Raw genomic sequence first — 8,720 nt, 5'->3', positions numbered from 1 at the left:
AATGCATATGTCTTCCTGAAAAACCTATCCTTTCAGGACTTTATCACATTTTGCAAACAGTATACATAGATCTTTCTCTGCTGTATGTCACAACATATACCAATCTAGAGACTCTTGAAGCAAAAAAATGTTCTACACAGCTTTGATATTGCTGTTGTTTTCGGCTGTTGAAATTAATATACGGCATCATTTCATAATAAAAATGCACCTAATCCCTACTCTTATCCTGCAATTTCTTTATCAGCTCACCTGCCAGTGAAGTCTATATATATGACTACGACTATGGTAACGAAGACATGACGTGTAAATATGAACATCATGGATCCTCCTTTCTCCCAGTGCTCTATTCTCTCTTCTTCATCGTGGGTCTTCTAGGGAATGTGCTTGTCCTCTGGGTCATCATCTTTGGGGTGAAGCTCCGTAGCATGAGTGACGTCTGCCTCCTCAACCTGGCCTTTGCTGACCTTCTCCTAGTATGCTCCCTTCCATTCCTAGCCCACCAAGCCCGGGACCAGTGGCCATTTGGGGAAGCTATGTGCAAGATGGTCCTTGGTGCTTACCACATTGGCTTTTACTGTGGGATCTTTTTCATCATCCTGATGAGCATTGACCGATACCTGGCTATAGTGCATGCAGTTTATGCACTGAAAACACGAACACGCACCTTTGGAATAATTGCAGCTGCTGTTACAAGGGTTGATGGATTTCTCGCCTCTTTTCCAGATATAGGTTTTCTTCGGGTACAGAAGGCCCCAAATTCCAGCGATGAGAGCACAATGTTATTCTGTGCTCCCTCATACACTGCATCCACTTTGACAACAACACAAAATAAGGCACCTCTGGAGTATCTTTGGCCTTTTCAAAATGAACATCCTCGGCTTACTGATTCCAATGACCATCATGGTTTTCTGCTACACCCAGATCATTTGGACGCTCCGAAACAGCCAATCATCCAAGAAACAGTCCATCCGCTTGGTTCTCGTAGTTGTGGCCGCGTTTTTCTGCTGCTGGATGCCCTATAATGTTGCTTCCTTCTTCAAAGCTTTGGAGTTACTTCATGTCTATACAGCGTGTGAGAGCAGCAAGGCAATCAAATTGGCTTTACAAATCACAGAGGCCATCGCTTACTCTCACAGCTGTCTCAACCCCATCCTGCATGTTTTCGCAGGACAGAAGTTCAGGAGGAACCTCCTGAGGTTGATGAACAGGGCTCCATGTAGGGTGTGTCAGGTCATGAAGACCCTCATCCCTTCAGACAGAGTCACAGGGTCTACTTATTCAACAACAACTAGTGTGAATGAAAGGTCCACTGCTGTGTGAAGTGCCAGTGGAAGGGTTGTGTTGTGTAGTCGTAGTGTTAATGTTGGTGTGTGTGTATGTCAGTGTGGTTAATGTGGCTAATCTTACAATGTTTGCATGCAATAAAAATTAAGTATAGTACTGCACATGTTTCAATCTTTGAAGGCACAGCGCAGCAAGGCCATGAAATAAAACATGTATTTTAATTCCACAGAAATTATCAATTTAATGTATGGGTTAGCAGGCATTGACACTAAGGCTTGCCCACCTGCCCCCGTAAATAAAACATTCGAGCAGGTGAAGTTTGCTTTCAGGTTGCCCGACCGGGCAAGTGCTCATTTGAGAGGGGACGCAACCGTCTATAAACAAAACACCAGATATCTGTCTAAACACCTGAACGTGGCTCTGTCTTCTGGTCTACTTTATAAACTACTGTACCGTCATGAAACTGTACCTTTTCCTATGCAAACTTCTAATAAAGTCTTCAATCAATCAATCAGTCAGTCTGTAGAATGTAAAATAAGAGCACTGTTTAGTACCTATGTGCTGTTTTCACTGCTACACTTAAAAATATAAAATAACAAGTGTGAAGTCCCAGAAAGTAAAGAAATAAGTGTTAAATTGAGTAGTAAAAGTAGAACATGACCTGTACTTGCCCGATGGGCAAGTGCCTCTGAGACCTTAGTGTCAACCCCTGGTTAGGGAGGATTTATTTTTGTAATACATAGCATATTTATCAGTGAAAAAAAATGCTTATTTTACAATATAATCTATTGGTATTTAAATTACAACTATTTGTACAAACTACTAAATCAAAAGTTCATACACGCTCAAAGTAGTGTAAAGTAATGAAGTAGGCTACTGTACTTAAAGGGAGATTTCACTTTCAAAAAAACTTTTGGTCATTTTATGATCTAATCAGGCTTTATTAACCCCCTGAACAGTTTTTAGTTTGCTTGATTCAATATTTAGATATTTGATATAAATGTTTGATATAAATGTTATCAGGAAAAACAGTAATATAGTATAGTAATATAATTCATTATTTTATTATGAAAAGGTATACGTGACCTAATCCGTACTCTTATTCTACAATTACTCTCTCAGCTCACCTAATGGCAACTATAGGCTGCAACTATGAAGACTATGGGACGCGAATGGGCTGACAAATCTATAGGATTTAGCTAAATTCTGACTTTCTCCAGCTGCCAACACCTATTTCAAAATGATCTAACTTCCCCTCATAAAAGGAGAAGTAATTTAGTGTTTCATTTTGGTTATTGTTGCCACTTGGATGGTCTTACACAACATCACTTCTCATGCTAAGACAAGCAAAATACATTAGCTGTTCACAGGGCACACACACACACACACACACACACACACACACACACACACACACACACACACACACACACACACACACACACACACACACACACACACACACACACACACACACACACACACACACACACACACCTTTTTTTTTTACCTCTCAAAAGTATTACATTCCAGCCACTTGGATTGTGTTGGAGTTTAACACCTTTCATGCCTCTAGATGGCGGTGTTTCATGACTGCAGCCGGTGCAGTGCTATTTCTAGTGCACTTGCACACACCATGCATATGCCTATGCATGAAGCATTGGCTGTTGCAGACATGGTTTATGGCTGCATCATTAGTTCATAGAAGTACTAGGCTACAAGGTGTACACTCACCACGGTGTGCAGGCGGCAACGGTTGCAAAACGGAGAGGAGAGCAATAGACACTTCTTGAATGCTTCTGTGGAAAATCCAATAAAACAATGAAAAAAGGGGGGAAAGTAGCAGCACACTCATAGCTTCAATACCAGAGATTGGCACTTATGACTGCTGGCTGCACCATATCTGCAGACAAATCTGTGAATACCTTTGACAGTGCAGGTCTCATTAGAGTCACAGCATTGACTGTGCCTCCCTCAGGCCCTGAATTGCAAAGAAGCCATTCACACAGTAGAGGTCTCGCAACAAAACCTAAGCAGTGAGAATGAGATGTAGATTGTAGAGCAGTGGTTGAAAAACTATCAATAATGCACAATAATAATAATAAAAATACTCTGTTACAAATAATTGTCTGGAATTCAAAATGTACGAAAGTATTGAGATCAAAAAGTACCAAAAGTAGAAAGTTCTCATTATGCAGAACGTCCCATTTCACCAGTTTTAAAATGTACAAATACTACAAAATGGATAAAAATCTTTGGAAATAGCAGATCTACAAGCTCACAATGCATCGCAACGCAACGCATTGTTTTTTGTAAATGGCTGGAATGCATATAGGGTTGAAGTGGTTAATGAATGTTTTGTAATAATAATCGAAATCTACAAAGTAACTGGTAACTAAAGTTTTCAAATAATTGTAGTGGGGTAAAAGTACAGTTTGCCTCTGAGATGTAGTGGAGTAGAAGTATAACTACTGAAAATATGAAAATATGAAATACTCCAGTAAAGTAAAAATTCTGAGTAAATGTACATTATAGTTACTTTACACCACTGGTACTGACACAATATATGAAAGTTTCAATAAATAGATGAGATCTATGCATGCATGACCATTTTATTAGAAATGATGACACCACAAATTGCTGACAAGAAAACAGGATCTATGTGTCTCAAAGAGGTGTAGGTTACACCACACCACCCACACACACCGCATGCGCACGCACGCACACACGCACGCACGCACGCACGCACGCACACGCACGCGCACGCGCACGCACACGCACACGCACACGCACACGCACACGCACACACACACACACACACACACACACACACACACACACACACACACACACACACACACACACACACCTAACCTACGTACTGTAACAGTTTATGCACTGAAAATACAAACATATGAGGGGCCCTTTAGGCCAAAAATAGTGAGACACTTTTACACACACTAATGAGACAGTCTTATACGTACTACTGAAATGCTTTTACATTCAATATTGAGACACTTTGACACACGCTGTTGAGACACGCTTACATATACTAATGAAATGTTATACGCTCGATAATGAAACACTCTTACGCTCACTACTGAAACACTCGTACATACATACATACTTAGTAAATCTATGCGCGTTCGTATATGAAACCGTATACATACTCAACTGAACACTTACGCATGCATATGACAAACACATACACATACCTATATACTTCTGTGCCATATACACATACGTACAAAATTATTTACACATATATATCTGAAACGCTCACACATCCACCCATGAAAAGGCTGCATATATATTACTGAACACTCGTACGTGTACAACTGAATTTATTGTATTTCACATATATTCATGCAAGTAGTTTCACTAGTATGTATAAATGAATTCAATGATGTATAAACGTATCATTTCAGTGCTATGCATACGTGATTTCAGTATAATGTATGAAAGAGTTCCACATGTAATCGTACGAGTCATTTCAGTACTATATATATATGTTATTTCGATATTATATATATACATTATTTTGATAGCAATATATAATTTCATTACTATATGCAAATAAATCACATGTATTCATACAAGTAATTTCAGTTATATATATACAAGTCATTTCAATAGTATATATACATGATTTTAATAGCATGTATATATATAATTTCATTACTATATGCAAATAAATCACATGTAATCAAAAAAGTCATTTCAGTACTATATATATAAGTTATTTCGATAATATATATACATTATTTTAATAGCATGTATATATCATTTCACTAGTATGTATGAAACCTCGCCTCACCAGGCTTTCCCTGAGGTTTTCAGTAGCACATACAAATCATTTTCACTGTCAACGGAAGGTGACCAAAGTCATGTGACCGAAGTCACGTGACTTCGTTTTCTTCCTGGCTTCAGACTGCAGACCACAGCTCCATCAGATGTAAACAACATTTGCTACAGACATGGAGGTAGGTGAGGGCAAATCTTCTATTGTTATTATTATAGAATGATAGAATCTATTTAATAAACTAACGTTTGTAAAGTGTTTTTTGTCAGTTGTGTCTTAAGGGTTTTGGTTTTGATTTGATGTAAAGAGAGTTTACTGTTAGCTAGCGAAATTAGCATTTTAGCTAAGTCTTGTTGCTGAGTTGGCTTTAGCCTGCAGTTTTTACAAGCCATGGCTCTATCTGCTTACCCTAATCTGTTCAGAGAGATGACAGTGCAACGTTTTTGCTCATCTATATCAGGCAATCAGGGCAATGAGAACAATGCTAATGACAGCGATTTTTTTCATTGTATTTATCATGGAAGGTGTGAATCTGTGAACAATATCAACAGACCTGACACAATCTAAATGCAAATACTCAAAGCATAAGTTGACGGTCGTTCACACTTAATGCTTGGCGTGAAGAACGGGCCGTTATTCTTTGAAGATATAATGAAAATACATGAATTATCCCATATTAATTAAATATAATCATGTAGCCATAAAAAGAAGGGGTTGTCAAAGTGGGACTCGGTCTGTGGGTTCCTTTAGGGGGGTCTAAATTGACCCATACAGGTCAAACTTTGGAACCAAATGAACCGGTAAGGGTCCATTTGGTTCCACTTGTACACTGTCAGAGTTACAAACTTGTGTCCATTTGTTTTTAATATCAATCATTATGATGGGAACCAGTGGGACCCCTGGGGGTCCCTGAAATCCACTTTGAGAACCACTGTCAGTGTTATTTCTGTAAGGGGGTCATTTGTTTTACATCCAATTTATTTTTTTATCTTTCAGACTCAGAGACATGATCAGCGCCTTGGTTCCAGAGAAGATGACCATAGCCGGGTTTTGAATCCACCCATCGATGCTTACTTTCTACTGCAGGAGTCTTCAACGTGTTCAGGCCATGTCTCAGGCCTTAGCTGAGATCAAGCACATTGCATAAAATTGTTGCAGATTAAACCTTTTCATAGATTGCTCCATTTACTATCATCCGTGTTGTGTAAATAGTTGTTTGTTTCATACATTTAACCACCTAAAAAGCCCAATAGACAATACTTGGCTCCTTTTCCCCTCTCCACGAAACCTCTTTGCAGAAAATAGCCGATCTACAAGCTTACAACAAACATGGCATTAATCATAGCTATATGGTGCATTAAATCATTGGTTCTCAAAGTGGGGTCCGGGGATCCCCAGGGGTCCTTGAGGGAGTTCCAGGGGGTCCCCAGCTAAATGATAGTTAGGAAGCAAATGGACCCTTATTATGGGTCTGTAACTCAGAGTGTAAAATGGAACCAAATGGACCCTAAAAGGCTCATTTGTACACTCAATTAAATTAACATTTTACAATATAAATTGCAGTCCCAGAGATAGAAATACCATTAAATGGGGTCTGTAACCTAAAAGGCCCGTGCACACTGGGCAATGGGCATGTCAAACTGGGGGTCCTTGAAATTAAAATAGTTAGGAACCACTGCTGGAGCAGTAAAACATATTCTCTTATATGGGGGTCCCTGGCATATCTTTTCAAATGGGGTCCACAGGTTAATAAGTGTCAATTTGGGGGTCCTTGACATGTAAAGGTGTGAAAACCACTGCATTAAATGACACATCTAGCTGCCTGTATTTTAAGGCTCAGACTCACAGATTAAAGTCATTCTTTTTTCTTCATTTTTTTTTGTCAAACCGTTTCTGATCATCCCTGTAGTCACAGATTGTGTGTAAAATGAATGCTTGACATAATGATTATCTAATATGTTTGTACAGTGCCCTTCCTCTGCTGGATGAGATGTTTATCACTCAATGTTGCTGTAGGACTTTGATGTGTGAAAAAAGTTTTTCTTGATTTCTTGATTGGTAGGTAATTGTTGACTGTGCAGAGGTAAGATGCCAACAGCCAGAAAGTCTGCCTCTGCAAATCTCATACCACCCTGAAGGGTCTGATCGGGGTGGCACGGCATGGAGCAGTCACCTTCGTATCTGCCAGTGATAAAGAACTGTTTAAGCCTGCTGACAGAGGATATTGCTGTGATGGCAGACAATACATTTTTGATAGAAGACTATCCCTGGTAAACTACTGTACGACCCTTCCTCTCAAAACGTCCCGATGCCAGCAGAACAGGTTAAGAAAACACAGGGGATTCAGTAGAGCAGTTTTACTTTTTGTACTTTAAAAGTATATTTGGATTGGCAAATCATAATCTGTTCTCCAAATCAGGCACTGGATCAGAGGAAACTACTGGATCTCCTCCACCAGGGGAATAATCTCTCCCAAATAAATAGGAATCCTTTGGTTTATAAACTGGCCCTTAAAAGCAAATAGGAAGCTGAGGAAACGTCTTAGAAATAGTCCTGGTCTCCACAAAGCATAGACAAATGCAATTTAATCTATCACAGGACACCACTCCACCGTGTCACTCCACATTTTCTACCCTGTGTCAGAGGTGTAAGGTAAATGAAGGTGATTTGATTCATTTGCTTTGGAGTTGTCCACACTTGGTAGATTGTTGGACATCTAAGAAATGGATAGATGTACTTTGTGCACTGTCAATAAATACATCTTTACAAAAAAAGTATATTTGGATGCCAATACTTTAACTAAAATAAAACATTGAAAGCAAAACTACAGTATGTCTACATTTTAGAATTGCATTGAATGTAACACTTATACCATTCTGTTCCAGTACTGTACTGGTATTGTTTACATGCCACACTTGTATAGGTCTGACTGTCTAACATCATTCCATTGTATCTGTTGCCAGTCTATTACCAATGGTTCAAGTCCAGACTACTGAGACAACAATTACACTTGACAACAGTGTCCAGACAGTAAACAATTACACTTGACAACTGTTTTAAATGCTCTAAAAGAGTAATATTTGCTGGGTTTGCAAATTAATTTCTGGTTTAAGGAACAGGATGCACAGAAACAGGAGGTTATTAATATTTTAATTAAAATACGTAAAGATCTACAAAGATCACAATGCACTGACTGGTTGTGAGCTTGTAGATAATCCATGCATGTACAGCTAAAATACATTCATATAATGGCCAAGTGTTCATTTCACATCCTAGATCAGTGTTTCTCAAACTTTCAAATTTCAAGGTCTCCCATTAACTCTGACAGTGTACAAATTAGATCATATCTAGACAGTCCAACGACCAAAAGCCTGCTTTACTCTGATTTACACCCTACCTTCCGTCAATATTAAAGGGGTATTTCACTTTCAAAAATTTGTTTTGGTAATCTTATCATCTAATCAGGCTTTTATGAACACCCGGAACAGTTTTTAATTAGCTTGATTGAATATTTAGATATTTGATGTAAATGTTACCAGGGCCTCTCCCCACACACACCCATTGTAACTTCAAACTTCATTTGAACTATGATGGATTCATTAAAAACACCCATAATTTTTTTCTGGTGACTCAT

At 38.8% G+C, this 8,720-nt stretch overlaps 1 pseudogene across 1 annotated transcript; it reads left to right on the top strand.

The window, feature by feature from the left end:
* Positions 1–314: 314 nt before the first annotated feature.
* Positions 315–1,320, top strand: LOC308300686 (C-C chemokine receptor type 5-like; annotated as a pseudogene). The gene has a single exon. The product of its transcript is annotated as a C-C chemokine receptor type 5-like (transcript).
* The last annotated feature ends 7,400 nt before the right edge of the window (positions 1,321–8,720 follow it).

This window comes from Nannobrachium achirus (genome assembly GCF_963921795.1).
Source record: "Nannobrachium achirus genome assembly, chromosome: 16".
Classification (NCBI taxonomy): Eukaryota; Metazoa; Chordata; class Actinopteri; order Myctophiformes; family Myctophidae; genus Nannobrachium; species Nannobrachium achirus.
The sequence above is the reverse complement of the archived record's forward strand: the minus strand, read 5'-3'. Positions and strand labels throughout refer to the sequence as shown.